A 22,020-nucleotide genomic window follows, 5' to 3' on the forward strand; every position below is an offset into this window, starting at 1 on the left:
AATCTTGGTTATTCTTAAAATGCAGAAACAAAGAATTTGAAGAATAATGTAAATTTTCCTAGCAGCTTGAAAACTCATTTTCTTTAAAAATGGCTGAGACTATTACCACTTCAAGATAAAAATCCAATATAAAGGTGTCATTTTAAAAATAGTGATTATTAATGTGTGAAGAACAAGTCTATTTTACAAAAACTAAAATGAGTAGAAAATTTTCAGAAAAAGTTATTTTGCTCCCAGATTCCATTTATCAATATGTGTATTCAACAAAATCCCTTTAAATACCGGCTTTGGACTGGCCCTACTCTTACTCTGGTTCTGAGCGCACATCAATGAATTAGACCAACAGAGCTTAAACTCTAAGTAATTCTTACAGATCCAGTCCCAGGAATTTGGAAAGTAGACACATGTTTCTTCCATACTGAAGGAAGGTTTATGGTAAATGTGACAGTAGTCTCCAACCTACTTAATTCTGCTCACAGAGAGAAAGGGTTCTAATACCAGCTAAAGGCACAGGCACTTCACAGAGAGCACTTTGTCATAGTCACAACCACTCGCTATGGCACATAATGTCTCTGTTTTACAGGTCTGGAAACTATGGTTCCAAAGCTCAAGTAACTAATCAGGATTAAATGGAGGTAGCAATAGACACTTAAAGAATGACAGAAGGTTTCTGGCTTGAGCAATAGGTCCTTCCATTTCATGATCATGTTCAAGGGAAAAAAATGAATAAATGAATGAATGGACTTAAGAGATTCTTATTCTACAGCTATGCATTGCCCACCCATATGTGAGTTTTGTGTTCTACTTTAGAGGATAAATGCTTGTCCCTTAGTTCTGGAAAGAGACTTTCCATAGGGATATTAAGCATAAGGAATTTGGAAAGAAAAGATAAGCTTGTTGTACAGGTTTGATGAAGTGGCGAGGAGGCAGACAACCTGGGCACAGTCTCTATCTTATTTATAACTACAACCTCTGTGACCTGATTGAAGAGTTAATATCTTGGACTTCAAAGCCTTGTCTGTAAAATAAAAATAATGAAACAGGTCTTGTAATACAGTTGTGAGACAGAGAGAAAGAGAGAGAGGAAAAAAAAAAAAAAAACAGGTCGAATGCAAATGGTCTGAGGGACAGTTAGCATTTGGTTACCAGTCCCTCCCTTCACAGGTCCTGACCCAAGGTCACAGCAAGACCAGCAGAAACACTGAGTTGGCTCTGGGCTACCTGACCTGGAACAAGTTCCCGGGGGTGTGGGCTATGGAGAGAAGAAGCTGAGAGAATAGGATCTGGGTGGACAAAGTCCACACGGCCCGCATTTTGGAAAAATACCACACGTCATGATTGAAATTTGGAGTCATCCTCTGCAGGTCTTCAAAGTCCAGCTGAGTCTAATTCCGTGATGTTTCACCCAGGAAGAGCAGATGGTCTTGATGTTTTCTCAAGGCCCCATGGCCCTCGGTCTCTGTGATAGAATCATCTCTAAAATAGCCAGCCTTTATTATTTTTCCCCAGGGCTTTCTTTTGTAAAGTTGGAGAGTGCATCTGACTGTTTACCTTCCACTGCCTCACAGTGGGGTTTATTTATAGAATAACCACATGACAGCCAGAAATACCTTCAAATCAGGAGGGACACCAACCATCTGTTCTTTGGATAACGTGCTTCGAGTGATTTCTCTGGGATTCTGGTACTTAACAAAATGTTGCCACAGCATCATCCAATCTGTGTATTTATAGGAAGGAGAATGTGTGTACGTTACATATTTGGACTTGTTTCTTTCAGCAGGAGAAATATAGCCTCTGCCATATGTTTTCTGCACACATAATTACCTTCCTGCTCCATACATCCAGTTCTAAACATTTCACTATTCATATAGCAGCAGTTTAGAATCTTCCCCTTGAGTCCAGATACACTTAAACCCATCATCCTGGAACAGAAGCCCTTGGTGAGATGATCATTAATCAGATAATTACTAACTTTCAAGCTGACTCTCTAAATAAATATTTCCCATCTTGAGATATCTCCTGGAGCTAGGAGAGAAGGCCATGGTTCCCATGTGTTTCTAAGGCATGTGCCTTCACTCTCTCCTTGGTCCGCCCCCCACCTCCTGCTCCTTTTGTGTAAATTAAGAAACTGTTGATGGTAATGAAAATCATAATTGCGTTGACTGAGCTTGCTCCTTATGCCATGCTGTGCTACACGTGTTATGTGCATTATCTGATTTTACTTATCACAACAGCTTCCAGGGGTGTGACTCTTAATATTCCCATCTTACAGATGAGAAAAGTGAGGCTTAGGAGAGGTAAGTAGCTCACAAAAAACAGGGCTGGCATTCAAGCCCAGGTCTGTTTTTCTAAAGGGGATTTCATTTTGTTGAATATTTTCAAGCAATATTTATTTAAAAGTCTTTGAAACATCAAACATTGCTTTAGACTCTGGGAAGACAGCATTCCATAGAAAAGGCCGAGTACCCTCTCTTAGAGGACTAGTAAGTCTGGTAGAAGAGGACAGACAATAAACGAAGAAGAAAACATCAGGTAATCATAAAGGTTGTGATGGAAGCAACACAGAACAATACCCAGAAAGAGCCCTGTGGCCACTTCAACTTTAGGTTTGATGAAGTGAGCTGAGACCAGAATGAGAAGAGGGCAGGCAAGTGAAGCTCCTGGGGAAGAACATTCCAGGAAGAGGGAACAGCTCATGGTTGAGAGGGAACAAACTCACCCTCTTACAGGTTCAGATGGAAGCATGATGGAACCAGAGCCTCTATATAGGAGGAGATTCTGCATGGAAAGGAGTCCCAGAGGTAAACAAGGATGTGTCATTTGCGTGCTTGTAGACCAGGGTAGGGAGATTGAATTTTACTAAGGTGTTTAAGTGGCCATTCATGGGGATTTTTACACTCTGATTTACATTTTCAGAATTTGGAATTGATTATAAGGTGGGGTGGAGTTTGTGAGAACAGAAGCAGGAAGAACCATTAAGATGCTATCACAGTGTTATTGAGTCCAAGACCACACTGCTGGCTACATGGCAGGCCAATAAATAGAGACATGAGTTGTTGGGACAAGGAATAGTGACTTTATTTGGAAGGCCAGTGAACCAAGAAGATGGTGGACAAGTGTCCTAAAAAACTGCCTTACCTGAGTTAGAATTCAGGCTTCATTCATACTAAAAGGAAAGAGGGTATGGTTGGTTGCTGCAAATTTCTTGGTGCTGGATCTTGCTAGATCTGGTCACAATGTTCCTATAAACCTCCAACAAGACAAATATTATTCTCTGTTTATTTCTGTATGAATGGAAACGTGTTATGCCTTTAAAGGTCAGAGCCTTGAGAATGGGCTGTTGTGTATATTTCAGGCTATAGGCAAAATCCTTTTACAAAAGGTACAGAGCTAGCATGACTAAGCACAGGCAACAGATCACAAAGGTTAGAACTAAAGGAATAGATTCAATACGGAGTCAGGTTTGTTATTCTCTGTTAAAACAGCAACATCAGGCCAGCGGAAGGAGTGTTACTTCTGCCTGGGTGGGGAGTGCCCAGGCAGGGGACAGAGCATGCTTCTCATTTGAGTTCTATGTTGAAAGATAAACAAAATCTCATCAAGCAGGAAAGGAGGAAGGATATTCTAGTTAGGGGGAACAGAGATTGCAAATTTACAGAGGTTTCTAAGCACAGACTATGTTAGGGAAACAGTGAATGTTTATATCCAGACTACGGTGGGACTGAAAATGTTTGGAACAGACAATAGGGGCCTTGAGCAAGTGTATTCTTATCTCTTATGGTGTCCCTCACTATATGAATGAGCAAAATCAGAATCTGCATTTCAGCAAGACTCCCAGGTGAGCTGCATGAATATTTGATTCTGAGAGATACTAGTCTAGATAAACATGTTATTGCCCACAATAAGTCATGCCTAAGAAAGCCAGAGAGGACTTGAAACTACAGAAACACACAGCCGGGGCCTGGGATGCACAGTGCTGTGTCAGGGCACAGGTAGGCACTGAATTCTTCTGATTACTGGTTCAAGCTGTGCTTCTGACACAGAATTGTAGGCAAAGAAGTGTTCTCAGGGCCCTTCTTTATTTGTGTTTACCTATGAAGGTATTTCTTTAAATAGATACAAAGACAATTTTGGAAGATTCAGCTAATAAATAAATGAATTTCTCTGAAGAAAAATATAAAAATTCCCCTTGATTGTCATCAGAAGAACTTAAAGTGCACTGGAAAACAAAGGAGAGATTTATTTAAAAAAAAAAAAAAGTGAGAAACTGTCTAACTCACTTTATGGCTGTGATAAATGTCCCATGAGTTATCTATCTGTATGGAGTTTTAGTCATACTTTTGTGCATTTGAGGAATCTGCTGTTTTATTATGTTATGTTATTGATATACAAATGGGAGTTCCTTTTTCTTATGCTTTTTTTCATAACAATTATTATCTTTTAATGCACTATATTATCTTTTAAATTTACCTTTGGGGTCTGAATATTTAGAATGTGATCTTGGTTCAAGGTGGACTCCAATTTGAGGAGCTGGGTCAGTGGGAGAAAAGTAAAAAACAAAAGCAGAAACAAAAACAAATCTAAAATGTTAAATTACTGTTCAGTGTATGTGACATGTGTCTTTGACTCTCATGCAACTTTTTTATTTCAATTCTGTATGGCATGTCACTGTGTCTTAAATCTCTGCAAGAGAAAAAAATCAATTAGCTTCGTAGAGCTGGTAATTCTACACTATATTCTTCAACAAGGGAGATGACAGAGAAAGAGCAATTTAGGCTGATAGCTACATCAACCACAGTACAGTTGATTAAAAATTTAACAGTTTTTTCTGATGAATGTCCTAGCTCCGATTTGGAAAACACTGACAGATTTAATTTTCCACTGACTAAATAATCATTTTATAAGCCATGTATAATTCATGTAATGGCAATGTTATGGGCTTGTTAAAAATGACTACTTCTAAACAGTTAACACTCTCTAGCAAGTAGAGACTTGCAAAGGATTATTATTGGAATTAGTTGGCACCTATTAACTAGAATGAGTTTTTGCCTTCTGAATCTTTAAAATGAAACAAGTTTAGCCTATTAGGATAAGAAACACCCCCCACCACCACCACCACTGGCAAAAACCCCAAAATAGTGTTTGGGATAAAATTGAATTTGTTTGGCTCTAATGCTGTTTATCAGCCAAATAACAATGAATAAGATTTTCAGATTTTCTAAGTTCATTTTTTTTTAACCAGGAAAATGGTCAGAGTTGTGCTTACTAAGCAGAGGTATTGGGTGAAGTAAGTGAAGCAATTTTTTTCAAATGACTTTAGTGGTATTTTTTACAGAAATAGGAAAAAAACAAAAAAACTTCATATGGAACTACAAAAGACCCAAGAGAGCCAATAGAATTTTGAACAACAAGAACAAAGTGAGAGGAAATATGATTTCAAAATGTATAACAAAGCTACAGTAATCTAAACAGCATGGTACTGGCATAAAACAGACACATTCACCAATGGACCAGAATAGAGAGAGCCCAGAAACAAACCCACACATATATGGTCAACAGATCTTCAGTGAGGGCGCCAAGAATATACAATGCACAATACACAAGCACAATTTACTTTATAAAATATATTGATCAGTACATATGTAAGACTTTAAGGGAGCTACCTTTTTGGTTTTTTTAATCTTAAAGTTTAAAACTTTTCTTTCCTTCCTAGAGAATAATATGGGTTCTAGTTTAGCTGGATCCATAAAACTGATAACTAGATAATTCAAGTCTGTGTTAAAAAATCAGTTAGCCTAGAGGATCCTCTATTTTTCTTCCAAACACTAGGGTATAAAGAAAACTACACTGAATCAACTCTTAGCATGTCAGATAATACAACTGAATTGCTTAATTGGAATTTTCATCTATCACATCATCTTTTTGGTATCATGCAACTATTTGATTTGTTCCCTTGCCTTTTCCCTTTCTTACTTTCTTCCTTTTTGCTTATTTACTTCATTTTTTCTTCCTTTTTTCCCTCCCTCCTTTTCTTCTTTCTTTCTTTCTTCCTTTCTTTCTTTCTTTTTCTTTCTTTCCTTCTTTCTTTCTTTCCTTTCTTTCTTTCTTTCTTTCTTTCTTTCTTTCTTTCTCTCTTTCTTTCTCTCTTTCTTTCTCTCTTTCTTTCTTTCTTTTCTCTTTCTTTCTTCCCTCCCTTCCTTCCTTCCTTTCTTCTTTTCTTCCTTCCTTCCTTTCTTTCATTTTTCTTTTCTTGGTACCAAGCCAGGGCTTGGGATATGAAGTTGAATAACACACAAGGTTCTAGGAGCTCTCAGTCAGGGGGAAATATACATTTCAAACACAATTCCATGAGGTAAGTGCTACAAGAGCACAGAGGAAAAAGTGATTTCCTCTTTCTTTTATATTCAAGGAAGTCTACCCAGAAGAAGTGACCTTCAGTTGGACATTTCAAGATAATAGTTCTGCATATTCAAAGAATGGAGAATAGTATCTTGTGCAGAGAGAGCAATACACAAAGGAAATGAATTAAAATCTTCATGTTGCTGCAGCAAAATGCAAATGCTTACTGCAACTTTTCTCATTATTGCACATTGAAGGAGCACTGCCAAGTATCAAGAACTATTCCAGAGGAACAAAAGGGAAAACTCAGACCTTATCCTTGCCCTGGAGTTCATGACTGAGAAAGACAGAAAGTTACACCTTCACATATGCTACAGAATGAAAAGTACAATCTAAAGGTGTGCGTGAGTTGCCATGGAAACATGGAGACACTGAGGGACTAACTCTGCCTGGAGAAGGGAGAGAAAATTATGCAGAGAGAATGACCCTTAAACTATGAGTTCATCAGGAAGGGAAGAAGTAAGTGGTGGCATTCCAAGCAGTTGGAGCATTTTGTGGCATCAAGCTTGGAGTTGGGGCAGTCCATGACTTTATAAGAAATTGTTCAAAAATTGAGAATGTCAAATAGTGCCAGCAGAGCATTAAACCAAGGTCAAGGCTCTTCTAAGTGTGGAGACCTTTGTGATTGCACAGGCTGCACACCACAGAAATTGCCTTGCCTAGGGAGGAATGTACATAAAATTTACCACTGCTCAATTCACGTCCTCAGACTTCTTTGTCCAAATCTACCCCAAGTTCTTTGAAACTGACTCCAGGTTGTTACTTTTCTGTATGATGAAACTCTCATTTTGGAAAACATTCAACCAAACCATTCTTTATTGTAACAAAACCAGTCTTGGTAAACCCCACTGAAACTCACTGCAATAAACAACAAAGAAACGCAAAAGAAAGTGAGATGGACCACAGAGAATTCAAAAGAAACCAAGAGGGTGAAAACCCAACCTGAGTAACTCTTGTCACTCAGAGCAATTGTCTAACATCAGAGGAGTTGAATGACTCCTCTAGTCCCAGATTCACTCACAATAATTGAAAAACACTTTAGACTTTCCTGAAATCATTGCACTTTTCCCCAAAAACATGGTTTGAAAGTAGAATGCAAGATAAACAGAAATACCATGAAAAATTGTCTGGGGATTAGAAACATAAAACCTTTTATGTTTCAGAAATAAAGGCCATAAAAACAAAATACCTATATTTACCTGTTCCTGTGGATGATAATGAGATATTTTTAGAAGAGAAAAAGCTTATATGGCATATGTGCACTGCCTTGTTTTGATCAGGTTAGATTACAATGTAATGACTAACCAACTTCAGGTTTTATGATTAAACAAAACTTATTTATGTGTGTGTTCTCCTTACTGCTCTGCAGAATTTCTGCTTCATAGCTTTGAATATGGACTCAGCACCCATATATCTAAAATGTAGAAAAGCCAGGTCACTTTTTCAAGGGATAAAGTGCATCAATTTAAAAAATTTGGCAAGACAAAGCAGTCTCCGGGTTGTCAGAAGGGGTTGCAGCCTTCCCATTCCACTGCTTGGGAGACGTGCTTGTGAGCTAAGTCACAAAACGTCTGCCTGGGCCTCAGCTTCTCCTTGGCCCTGCACAGTTCTCACTTTATGTCCTGTGTTCCTCTCAGCATGTCTACTGGTGTCTGCTGCACACCCCTGGGCCTACTCCAAGTCCTGTGCAAGTTCTTGGGAATCAGGCAGCATCCTGAGCTTTCCATTCAATGGTACTTGGATGCAAAGTAGGAGTTGACAAGGTGGTAGTTATGTTATCATAGCAATGATTAATAATAGTCATTTACTGAATATTCACATGTCTGCTACAGAGTTTAGCACTTCACATAGATTACACATTTTATGTTTCATTTACTGGCCACAATGCTACAAAATAAGTACTCTTTTTAGCCTCATTTTTAATAAGGAAACTGAGGTCCAGAGAACCCTTTCCCAAGGTCACTCAGCTGATCTTTTTTGGTTTGTGCCTGAACCAGGATTGAAACCCAGCTAGTAAAACTATAAAGCTTGTATTATCAGCCACTGGGCCAGGGGTACTCAGACTTCGATCAGTTTTGTGCCACAATTAAAGCTGGTGGTCTTCAAAAAAAATCTATTCATCTATTCATTCAAGTGAGATCTTTCCTAAAGCATTAAAGTAAACATTAACTTCTTAAAACACAAATTCTTTTTTTTTAACATTTTTTATTGATTTATAATCATTTTACAATGTGTCAAATTCCAGTGTTCAGCACAATTTTTCAGTCATTCATCGACATATACACACTCATTGTCACATTTTTTTCTCTGTGAGTTATTCTTGATCCACATTCTCTGTAAGATCATCTTGCAGACCACCTGGATTCATTTGACAAACATTTACTAGGTCTTGGTGGTGGGCCAGGCGTGGGAACTCAGGAAGGGAATAACCTTTGGAGAAAGAGGTGACTATCAAAGAACAGAAGATTCTGCCAACATCCCACAGGAAGTCCCATGGGACAGTCACTCTGGGAGAGCACAGCTGGGTCACGTGCAGACAGGCTTGACGGAGACTGAGGAAATGCCATCCCAGTCAGTTTCATGACTGGGTCGGGGCTTTCATGACAAGGCACCAAAAATCAAGAGCAGGATTCCATGCCAGTGTCAGTAGACCCCAGCTGAGAGAAGGCAGGGTCCTGTGCTCTGCTCACCAGTGGACGTAGGACTCTGGAGTCCCTCTTAACTATCCCTTCTGGTAGCTGGATGGGTAGCAGGCACCAAAATGAAGCTCAGTTTTCCTGAAAAATATCCAAAGGACATAGCAGTGTAAAAAGGCTTAGGGTCCTCAACACTTAGAGCAAAAATGAAACCCATTCTCCACAACCGCCAGGAAGCACAGAGATGAACATGAGCAAGAACCTAAGGGAGTCCCAATGGAACATAAGTCCCCAGAGGGCAGGGAATTCTGTCCACTGTATCTCAGTGCTTGGAACAGATCATGCCATTGGAGGATAGATGTTCAATAACTATCTGCTGAATTAATGGATAAATTAGAACAGATGCATGCCTTCCTTTGGGACGGAAAGTTGGAGAGGTAAACGAGGGATATGGGTAAGAACTTCATTAACATACGATAAAGTCTTTCATGCTAAAACGTCCAGACTTTTCCTGTAGACCCTGAAGAGGTATCTGTATCCTAAGGATGTGACATCCGATCTGATTTTCTGCTCGTGCAAATTGCTGCACTTTCGCAGCATAGTCATGCCTCATCCACCAAAGTCCCACTCCCATCAAAATAACTGAAACTTATTGGGGGTTTACTGATCTGAATAAGACACATATATAATTATTTTAATGTTTAAACTAGGACTTCTGTAAAGTTGAAAAAGCCCTAGATTAAATGAAGACTTTTTCTTACAACAACCCAAGAAGTAGATGCTATAGTATCCTGACTCTACAGAAGAGAAATTTAATTTTACAAAATATTTTCAAAGCATACAGCTAAGTGAATGACAGGCGCAAAAAATTCAAACCCAGGCAGCCTGTACTCTTAGCCTCTGGGCTTTATTGCTCTTTCTATGTGATGGAAGACAAGTCCATAGCAAGACTGCAAGGTTGGTGCCACTGACCTTTGGGAACTCATCCTCTCTTCTCTGTCACTTTTTGTCCATTTCAGCCCTTAATATATTTTATCACACTCGGTGCTTTGTCTAGAAACAGCCCCATCAACCTACTCTTATTTCCAAATATAGAGATGTTCTATTTATCAAAGCATGCATTTCTCTTGGTTATGATTCCCCAGGTTAACTGCCAGGTATCATTTGATGAGTAGGAAGAAAATGAATCATTTGTTTGTTTTTAGATTAACAATTTCTATCCCTTCTTCCTCCTCCTGTCCCGAGCCCTGCATCAGTAAGATAGAAACAGCATGGGCAAAATAAACTAGGACTCCGCAGTCAGACCCAGTCACCTGGAGCCAGGTTCAGGTCCACCGGACCCCACGCTGATGACTTTCTCTTGTGCTCCTCCACGTGACTTCTCATTCATACCTGATACTCAGCTCTGGCCTTGTTCATCCTGTGACTTGGGGACCATCCCGGAGATCTGTTTACCTCCTTGGTTTTTCAACTAAGAAAATGGCTCTCCTCTCTGGCTCTGATCTCTACTCCTGGCACCTGTTAAGTTGAACAATTAGGCTTGAGGCCTTCAGTCTCCCCAGGAGTTGATACATAAAGGCCCCACTACCTGGTTTCCTTCATGAGTCAACCAGCTTTAATTAGGTGAGAACACATCTAACGCATTCTCCCTTGCTCGGGTTTTATGAGTCTATTTACCAAGGGACACTTTTAAGAAAGGTTACCAATTTGTCACTTCATTATTTGGATAATCAGAAGCAGCAATGAGTCAATGAAAAGGTCACTGAAATTGAAATCAAAAGAACTAAATTTGAATCTCCGCTTTATTACATCAGGTCCCTTAGATGCAATCATCTCATCTATGTAAACAATAATAAAGCCTGATTCACTAATATTTTAAGCCTTCAGGAAGGTAATACACATGAAAGTGTGTGTTAAGTATTACAGGCTACAAAAATGTCAAATGTGTTTTCAGTATTTCCCGCTTCCTCTTGTGTTGATAATATTTTCCAGACACCATTTGAACCACAAGAGCAGATCGATTCAAATCAACACGTAATTCTTGGTCACCCAGTTCTATGCAGGGTGCTGTGTTAGGTGCTGGGTACAAAGGTAACTGGGCACACCTGGAATGTACAGTTTGTTCAGCACTACAGAGAAGGCAAATAACCCAGATTAAGATTTGTAATGTACCAAGCTATGCCTGGAGGTTAGTGAAGATTCATTTGTCATCTGTAAAAGCAAGTTAGGCATGAGTATCTCTAAGTAAAAATCTTTTAAATCTGTGTAAACCACCTTTAAAGGAAAGTGCCTTCCCTCTGTGATGACTGGTATCATTTCATGAAACAGATCTGATTTACAGGGAGCCCTCTAGAGGTCAGTCAACATTGTTGCCTGCATTTTCTTGTAGGGGTCCTCAGGTCTTGCTTTAGCTAATATCTAATTTCCAGATGTGGACTGCTGAATCTCCGAAAATGTAGCATTCAATGTCAGTTTAAAAAAATTATATATATATATATATATATATATATATATATATATATATATATATATATATTTAAATTGTGATTTAAAAAATTAATGTAAGAGATTGCATTTATATTTTCAGAAAAACAATTGAAGCGGAATTTAAAGTACAACTCGTATCCTCTGGTACTTTTATCACTAATGTGCAGCTGTTTTCATTCCTTGCTTTATTCCTTTATCTCTCTACCACTTAGGAAAGATTTATTTTCATGGATTTTGAAGTCTATGAGAGAAGACTATCTGTTAGATGTTTGTTCATGTTCTTGATTGACTCATTCATAAATTTTCTTTCACCTTTCATGAAAAGCCTTAAATTAACTATTTAGAGTTTAAAAAATAACAGGACCTTTTATGGGTCTTTTTACTATGCTGTACATTCTAGTGATCCAGTTCACGCTTACTTTGCAACTGGCAAAATGTCTGCACAAGGGGGAAGTTTTTTTGTTTGTTTGTGTTTGTTTTTGTTTAAACATTTTTTATTATCGTCATTGTTTGTTTTTGTTTTGTTTTAATTTCCTTCTTCTACCCTTATATATAACTCATCTGGCTGTTGTCCTGGGCCACCTTTTGATGGTGTTATCTTGTTCTCTTAAATATCATTTTAAAAATATGTACATGAATCAAACTTAATTTTAGTCTTTTTGAGGTAAAATGTCTTACATATGTTAGAAAGCCAATAAATATCTGGCTGAGTTGACATAATTCTAGTTTCCTCACCACTTTCCACTTTGTAAACATGAGAAAAGAGAAAAGGGTTTGTTATTCTCATATCCATGTCTTAGACTCCATGGGATGGATTCTAAGTGATGACCAAAGATTTCCTCTCATCCCACAGGTCTTGAAACTATTTAATAATTACAGCTAATTAAGATAATGGATGTTTGAGCTGAAAATGATAGAGAGATTTGATATCTTTGCCAGTTTTGTTATAATTATTAAACTTGTCTCAGGAAGAGAACAAGGATATTGAAACCCTGGGACAAAAACTCAAAGGCAAGGTAAGAAAGAAAGCAGTTGCTGAAACAGAGGTGGGTGGAGTGTGGAAGGGACAGAGGCTTGGTATGGATGCTAACTATGTCAAAGGAGTATCCAGATAAGAACTTGGTTTTGTCTGATTTTTTTTTTTCCTGGCAGATTTTCTACTTCCTTTCTCTTTCCTCCATGTCTTTCTTTATATGTGTTAAGGAATAATTTCTATCCCCTTGTAAGCCTGGGTTTCCATATAAGGGACTTGCACTAGACAAAGAGTGTTGATCTCTCTTCTGACTCCCTCTGTTCCCAATAGACAGAGAGATTTATCTGAGTGACGAATATGTGAGAAGAAATGGAGAAGGCTCTGCTCAGCCCTTTCCAGGGCATGTCTGTAATTGCCTCTCTGTGGCAACAGCTAGGTTGACAAGTCTGTATAACTCTGAAGTGAAAGACAAGCAAATCTATTTGACTGTAACCCTAAAGTCATATTCTACCCCAGACTTTCTCTACATCTTATTCTCAGTAATTCTAAACTCAGAATGAGAAAGGGAGTGTTATTTCTGGTCACCTGAAATCCTAACAATTTCCTTCCTTGTCCTTTGGATTTGAGATGGATTTCAAAATTATATACAAAACAACAAGATTAAACACTAGTAAGCAGGGAAACAGAAGAGAATAAAATAGTAAGAAGAAATAAAATAAAGCCAGATCTTTTTTCCTATTTATTCATTCAGCATATGTTTGCTGAGAAGCCACAGTGCCAGGCTTTGATCTAGATAGGGATGTATGGATGGAAAGGCAGGGTTCCTGCTTCATCAACTTTACAGGGCATGTAAACTTCGTATCACACGGTCTTACATTTTTCTCTAGAGATGGGGGCAATGTGTGCACTGGTCTTGATAACAGTCACAGAAGATGGGAAGTCATTTTCAATTATGTGACAAACAGGAGTGTTGGCTAACTAAAGGATTGCTTCTCACCCTAGGTTTCTGGGTGATACTATTGTTTACCACAAGGTTGCCATTGAAACCAGCATTCTCTTTATCAGGATACCTAACTTTTGGCTTCAGTGATTCATCCAGTGGTAGGTATCTAACCCAGACCAGGTCAGCCAGAGTCCTGACTCAGTACTTTAGCCTTTTGATACAGGGAATCCAGGTAATCTCTTGAAGTAGATGAAACTCAAGAGTTGTCAAAAGCCATGGTGCTGGATTAGCAGCAGAGAGGGAAGAGTTACTGAGAGACAAGAGTCCTTCCTCATTCTAGCTGTGCCCAATACTGTGTCTATGGCTTGACAGTTGAATAACTCTGTGAAGCATGTCTGCATTCTGCCAATAAGACACTGAGTTTTAAATAAGACACTGCAGTCATGGAGAAGTAGAACATAGTTGTTTGTTTGAAGCTCTTGAGTTTCACGTGAGATTTTCTACATATATACCTGTCTTATGCACCTCCCTCATTAAAAAAAAAATTTATCTGTACTAAAATCTGTGACAATTTTGACACAATGAGCAGAAAACCCTAAAATAAATACTGAATTCACCTTTTAACGTGTTTTCAATATTCATCATAATACAGCTCTTGTTTCTCTTTTCTTTCTTTTCCAGTCTTGTCTTGTGTTAATTTAAAAAGAGAATCCATTTATTTATTCCTCAGTCATCCACCCTAGACCCTCTTAAAAAGGCACCAACTAATGCAAAGCAGTTATTTAACTTTTCAGAACACATAAGAGGCTTAGAATTTCATATCCCTGTATCTGATTTCTAACTGTCATTAATGTTGATGCTAAACAATCACTCCTTACCCCCAACAATCTTCAGCATTTGGATAATAAATATATCTTGCTTGTGTAATTTAAACCTCACTGGGGGCCAGAGATGGAATGAGATCATTGGCTTCCACAACTTGGAAGGAGAGGAAGAAAGATGTTTAGATTAGATAAGATGTCACAGCTCACCCTGTAGGCGCCATCATTAAAATGACATTTCTGATAAAAGAATGAAGCAATCTGTGAAATCCAGAATGTTCTTCCATCCAGGACACCACATTTCCATGGCAACACTTGGCCATATTTCACAGGGACTACTTAAGATGCTGATGACAGCCACTGAATGGTTTCTGTTTTGAACTTTCCCAGGTTATTAGGAAACCAAGTAAATTTTCTCAGGTCTATGATTAAGGAAACAGAAACTGAAATAGGTAGGGAAGAGAACTCTTCCTCATATTAAAAGCAAACAACAACAGAAAGAATAAAACAGATTCAGTGCTCAGAGCTCAGAAGGAAGTGATTAATCCTAGAACACAGCTCTGTTGCAACATCCAGGTACCCCGAAAGCTCTCAGTAGTTGACAAATGAAAAAGCTTAGATAAAGAGCTGTCAGCATTGTAAGTTCCTCACTAGTGATGGTCAGAAGTCCTGACAATTCAAGAAAATCATGGGGATTTACCACAAATCTACATTCTTTTCTCAGTGGTAACTCTCTTGATCAAAAATCCTCATGGAATGTTGAACAATTGCAATGGAAAGTATTAGACTATTAGCTATGTAAATGAATGGATTTGTAAGGTAATACAAAAACAGCCTAAATAAACCCAATCAATTTTATTCTTAAAAGAGTGTGCTGCTGTAGTCTATTGATAGTCAATGACCAATTTTGATCAAGTCAATCAGGACGCAGCTGTTAAAAGTGGAATGTTTTGTGAGGCACCAGCTCCAAGCCTATATCCTACTGAAGGTGATTCAATGTTCCAGTTTCAGTCATTTTATGAAACAGAATACAACCTCACATAGCCCAATAGACCCAACATTCCAAAATCTGTTCACAGAACTACAATTTATTAGCCATCTCTGGGGTTTTTATGCCTGTCTCTCAAATTGTTGTGCTCTGCCATCTTCTTGGCAACCATATCGTGCCTTGGGTTCAGTGAGATTTTCTGGAAATTCAACCTCAAAGATGAGGCAGATGCTAAATGACTGAGATACACCCTGAGAGCTGGGAGTCTAAAGACAGACATGGAAGCATAAGATATGATGCATGTCCATCAAACTTATGAGTTGTTTCTGAAATTAGGTTTTCATTTCTACTGCATAGCTCTACAATTCTTTGACAGTTGTGATTCCACTGACATCAGAGTAGTGTAGGAATGGGAATTAGGTGCCATCTCAAGTCTCCATCTGCTCAATACACATGTCCAGTTTGCTTCTGAGGGCCTCTAATTCCTCAAACAAATCAGCAGAGTCAAAGTGTATATTCTCCTTTTAGAGCATGAGTCTGGTGAGTCCATACCTCTGCCATAGCAGTGTAAAAATGCAATTGAGAGTTTGAACATTTGCCTTGTTCAGAGTCATCTGATTCTCTAAACTCCTTAATCTTAAAGAGCAGATCAATTAAACCCCTTCCAAAGTTTTTTTCTTGATTTAGTTATCCATCTATTTTAAATAAAATTATTTCAACTTCTTTCCAAATTAATAGGCTCAAGCATGCAGAAATTTCCATCTTAATCACTTCTTCCATTAAAATCTTCAGTGAACTAGATTTAAAAAACTCAGAGCTCTGACTCCTGAAGTTTGGATAGTAGAAACTGGGTCTGTCAGTGCAGTACTGTGACTAACGTTCATTTCATATTCTTCTCCTCCTTCACTGTAGGTTCCCCCAATAATAATTGGCTCAGCTTGTCATTGTTCAGACCCAAAAGCTCTGGTTCCTTATGAGAAGGTGGGCTCACATGTTCTTGATTAGTAGATATTTTGAATATGTTGTAGTATCCTCAGTGCAAATGATTTGGCCTCGTGTTGACCATCCCTCCAGAGTGGTCAGACAGGTGAGTAGGGAAGGACTGGCTGTTGGAATTGAGATTCCTGGAAATGCCTTTGGCTCACTACATATGCTATGAAACTCTGAGAACCACTCACGCAAATAAAACCTGATAGTGAAAATTCTAAGCCTTGGTTTTGTCAGTTGTAGAATCTGGAAAACCAGCATGTGAGGAAGCAGTGAGCATCATACCCACTAATTCTGATTTTGTAATTTGAATTATGTCCCCCCCCAAAAAAAAATATGTGCTGAAGTCTTAACACCCAGTGCCTATAAAGAGGACCTTATTTGTAAAGAGGTGTTTTGTAGATATAATCAATCTAGCGATGTCAATAGGGTGAACCTAATCAAGTATGACTGGTGATTTTATATGAAGAGGGAATTTTGGACACCGACACACAGGGAGAACACCATGTGAAGACAGAGAGACACAGATGGAAGACGACTATGCAAGGGATGGAGGGAGACACTGAAGTGATACAGCTACTAGCCAAGTAATGCCAAGGATTGCCCATAGCCACAAGAGGCTGGAAGAGAGGCATGGAGCAAATTATTCCTAAGAGTCTCCAAAAGGAGCCAATCTTGCCTACACCTTGATTTTGGACTTCCAGCTTCCTGAACAGTGAGACAATAAGTTTCGGTTGTTTTAAGCCACTAGGTTTGTGGCATCATGGCAGCCCTTGGAAACAAATGCACCTGCCAAGGGACAAAGTTGCTAGAAGCAGGTAGAGAGAATCCACTCCTGGGGGGATTTTTATGTCAAACAGTAGAAGTTAAGCCACAGTACATTGAAATCTAGGCTGTAATGAGGACAAGCAGGTTATACACCACCAACATTCTCCCCTCATTAATATTTTCCTAAAGGAATATAACTCTCAAACCCACCAGTCCCCTGCTCCCACCTTCTCCAATATGCGCAGGTGTCTTCACTTATCTACCTTCCTGCTTATAGTTTTCTTTTTACATTTTCAAACTAACTGTACCCTCAACCAAACTTTGTCTTCTACTATCCCTTGTCACTTTAACTGAAGCACAGATGGATTACTATTGTAGCCAAAATTTCACTTCATTATCTTTTATTTGTCCTTCCAAATAGCATGTCCAGGGTCCCACCCACTCTCATATCTCACTCACTCTTTGAAATGCCTGTTTTAACACTTTTCTAGCTACAAGGAAGCAGGTAGCTTACTTTGCTATCTAAAGTGTTTTCACCAATCCCTGAATGTTTATTTCTTTGCTGAGAAAAGAAGCTAAGAGAAAGGGGAAATGGAAGCTTCTTTTCCTATTAGCTGAAGAGTGAGCCTTGATGGATCCAAGGTTCCTTAAAGAAAATAACAGTAGTGGGATTCAGACAATGTGGTTCTGAATCCCTGCTCCGCCACTGACTAGCACCGTACTGCTGGATGGACTGCGTAATTCACACATGCCCCAACTGCCAGACTGTAAGATGGGGTAACAGTGCTGCTTAACTTAAAGAATTGTTGTGAAGGTAAATTAATTAATCATGTGTGTTTACTTGATGCCTGATCCTTAGTAAGGACCCAGTAAACATTAGCTCTTCTTTTTTGTCTCCTGTATTTTTGGTAAATATTTCATTTTTACAATAATGCATTCACCGAGTTGTGTCTAGTCCTTGTTTAACTTGGACTTTTGCATAAAGACTTATTTTTTATGCAGTCTCTTAATAAGAAATTGAGGTAGTGAAACTGAAGTATAAATCTAATGAAAAATAAATAAAATAAAATCAATGCCAATAAATCTTGATAGACTGTTAAAAAAAATCTTGCTGCAATTGATTTTACACCTGCATTTTATGAAGCATATTTCATTGTTTTAAGTATTCAATTACATAGGAAAGACACACAAGTACAGGCTGATAGTTATAACTAGAAATAGCAGTAAATCCACATATAAGAAAGCTTTCAAAGCTACTGTCAAAGCACTTCCTTTATGTCTGAGATTCTTCATCTTAGAAAGAAAAGGAAAGAAAACTTTGAGGAATATGCTTGAGGTCAGCTATATTCATTGGCATGAAATATATGACATGAGAATGGAAGAAAGGAGTCCAATATGTCAAGGCAATTCTGGCTGTGGTCACTATACAAGCTCAACATATAGTATGGACATAAGTTTATTGAGTGAATACTTGGCCCCTAGTAGGATGCAGAAAACATAAATGTGGCAATTTACTCTCAAGAAGATAATTTTTAGTCTTAGTTTGAGTATATTAAGTCCAAAGGAATTTTATTTGTTTTGTGTTTTGAGGTTTATTTTTTCTCCCTTTATTTATTTTTTCTTTGGAGGAGACCCTATTACATATTATTTAGCACTTAAATGATTTAAACTTACTAATGATTGGAAGAATGGGTGGATGACTGGATGTATGGATAGTAGGGTGGATAGCAGGATGAATAGTAGGATGGATAGATGGATGATAGGATGGGAGGTACATGGATAGATGGATATATTCATAAAAATCTGGTTTCTCCAAACAGTCTAAAAGATAAAAACCATATATTTGGAACTTAGAAGGCACTCAAGATCTTGCCTGACTATTGCCTGACTAACTCAATCTTATAGCTCCCTTTATTCTCCTGTATGTATAGTAAATTCTGCACCAGAAAAGCATCAAAGTTGGCTGCTTATAGACTCCCATCTGGCATGTATCTGACTGTCTTCTACAAACACAAGGTGATAGGAGCCAGCGTCGGGGCAGACAGATTCAGCTCAGCAAGGTCTACTCCCCAGAAGAGATGAAAATGCAGGACGTAGAAGTAGTGAAGAGGGCATGCTCGTTTCCCCACCAAAAGGCACTTAAATGGAGTGAGGCAAGCATGAGACTTAAAATGAGGAGACGTGAGTTAGTTCTTGTATATTGCCTGCTTGCTGTATGATAGTGGGCGGTTTCCTTAGCTATCCTGAGTCTCATTTTTCTCAAATGTAAACTGGGAAATATGCCTTCTTAGAGAAATCAATCAAAGGACACTCATGAGCTTGTGCAATAAAGTTTAAAGTGCCCCACGGATTTAGTCAACATCTCTATCAGATGCACTATGAAAGGTCAACTTTGTAAATTGTAAAAAAAAGTGTAAAAGGTGAGAGAACTTCCCCAGATCACTGAGGTCTAGAGACATGTGACTTCCCAGGACAACATGTTTCTGTTGAACACATCTTTCAATCTTTTGTTCTTGAAGCAGCTTGGATAAAATACAATTAAACAACAAGGCTTGAAAGCAAAATTATCAACAAAGGCATATTTCAACGTATCTACCTCTTGCAAATCAAATCGTGTTTTTACTAAGTAATGAGGGAAGTGCTTTTTTCCTGGAAAAACCCCACCAGCCACAGTCTCATCTGTGCCTGGAATCTCAGATGCTGTGTAGAACATAAATACATTATAAAACATGAGTTTGCCTCCCCTCAGTGCAGCTTTATTGCATATTTATGCCTGTGGCTCCACTGTGCTTCTGAGACAGGAGATATGCTTGTTTACTGTTTGGACTGAGTCCATTGCCACTCACCTGTGCTGAGCTTAATCTGGCAGCCCCCTTCCAAGCTCAGTAAAGTTTCTTTTTTTTTTTTCTTTTTTTTGAGCCAGAAGGAGGCTGGGGAGTCTGCATAAATCCAACGACTTCACATCAAGCATTGGCAGGAAGAATGTACTGAGCTCTGAGGCCTTTCCAGAGCTTGCAGGATCAAAAATGGGAGGGCAATATCGCAGATGCACAGCATCACAAAAGACAGCCTCCAAATCACACATGCTAATCAGAATGCCTGAAGATTGGGAGAACACAGGCAGCAATTTCTCTTCCACCGATCTCCACTCAACTTTTCTGGGGAACCAACAGGGAGATGGTGGATCTGACTATTAATGAATCAGGACACACTTTATTGGTCGTAAAACACATTTGTCTTGGTAATTTACATGAGTTAGTACCACGCTTCCAAACCTTGCTACAGAATCTAGTAAGCATTCATTTTAATGAGCTAACACCTCCCAGAACAACTCATACTTTTTTATGGTGTTTATTACATATTGTCATAAACACTATTAAATGATGGGACCATTTGCAAACTGAAAAAAAAAAATGTTCATCATTAGAACAAGAAAGAATCTTAAGAGACACCCATTCCAGCAGCTCTTTCTCTGTTGGACACAGAAGAAATTCTGTTGATATTCTATGCTTCATCCTAACTAAACGGAAGTCCAGAGATTTGCACATCAGCCAGAGTCCTGGAAGTCTGGGATGGGAAGGACGGGGCCTTGCAATAAAGAAGGCAGCGGCCGAGAGAAAAATTAACTTTGACAACAGACAACTAAGTTAGCAGCCCTTAGGAGCTAGAAAATAGGATCTAAGACATGAGCAGAATGGAGGTAATGTACCAGAAATCCAACCTTAAGAGTGGCTAGAAGAGTGGCTGGAGTGGAGAGACTCCCTGAATAAATGAAACACTGCACTAGACACATTTTCTATCAGATCAAGCCCTTGGCTACGTGGCAGGAAGCTCTGCCAACTTGGACTTTGTCTTTCCATAAAAATTATTAATAATACCCTGCCTCTCAATGTACATGTCCACCTGCAATTGGAATAAACAGGTTTTATAGGCCCTTTTCGATGTGGTTTCTCTCTAGGACTTTCTGAAATGTTGATATTTTCCCTCCTCTACATTTTCACTAACTGACCATCCTCTAAGCTCCTGCCTTTCTCAGAATCAGTCTGGCATGTTGATTTAAAAACACAGACTCTTGATCCAAATCACAGACCTAAACATACTAGCCATTTTTCCCTTGGGAGACTTACCTAAACTCCATGTCCTCATCAACTGGGAACAATGATAATAACTACCTTTAGAGGTAGTGTGAGGATTGAGTTAAAATATGCCAGGTCTTTATAACAGTGCCTAATAATTAATGAATGGTATTTCGGTGTTTCTAATACTTATTGATATTCATTACATATCTTCTCCCCCTCTATAGTCTAGAGCTAGCCATGTGGAGTAAGGCAAGAATAACAGGCTGAGATAAAAAAAGAAATGTTAACGTAATTTCCAGCTAAGTATTGTTGATTTTTTTAACGTGGCATTTTAAAATAAGGGATAATTAGGCATATTGGTATAAATAACTGGAAAGCTTTTGAATGCAGACTGACACAAGTGTGTTAAATTGGAGACGCAAATCATATGAACAATATGGTCATCATTAATGTGATTTTTCAAAATGGTGATCAGTAATATTACTCAGAATAAAATCCTGAAAAAGAAAAGTACAATTACTTATTGATTTGCACATTCATTTCATTCTTGGAAATTTAAAGTATAACAAAAAGGAAAAAAAATTCTTCAGGATTTTATGAAAAAAAAAAAAACAGATATACTTTCTGGATTCAACCAATGTAATCAGGTTTTATTTCACTCACATGAATGATAGAATGAACATTCAAAGTCATGCAGAGCATAGAACAATTCTTTATTGTGTGGGAGGGACAATCCAATGCATCACAAGATGTTAGCCTCCGTCGGCCCTGCCTACTGAATAACAGTAGCTCTTTTCCCTCATTCATCATGATAATGAAAAAAAAAAATCCCCACAAATTTTCAAAATGTCTCTGAAGGTAAACCATTGACTTAAAGAATGTCCAGGACTGGGAGGAAGTTTACTGATAGAGGGAAAGCCATGAGAATTTGCCCAGGGA

This window comes from Camelus bactrianus, chromosome 2 (assembly GCF_048773025.1).
Source record: "Camelus bactrianus isolate YW-2024 breed Bactrian camel chromosome 2, ASM4877302v1, whole genome shotgun sequence".
Classification (NCBI taxonomy): domain Eukaryota; kingdom Metazoa; phylum Chordata; class Mammalia; order Artiodactyla; family Camelidae; genus Camelus; species Camelus bactrianus.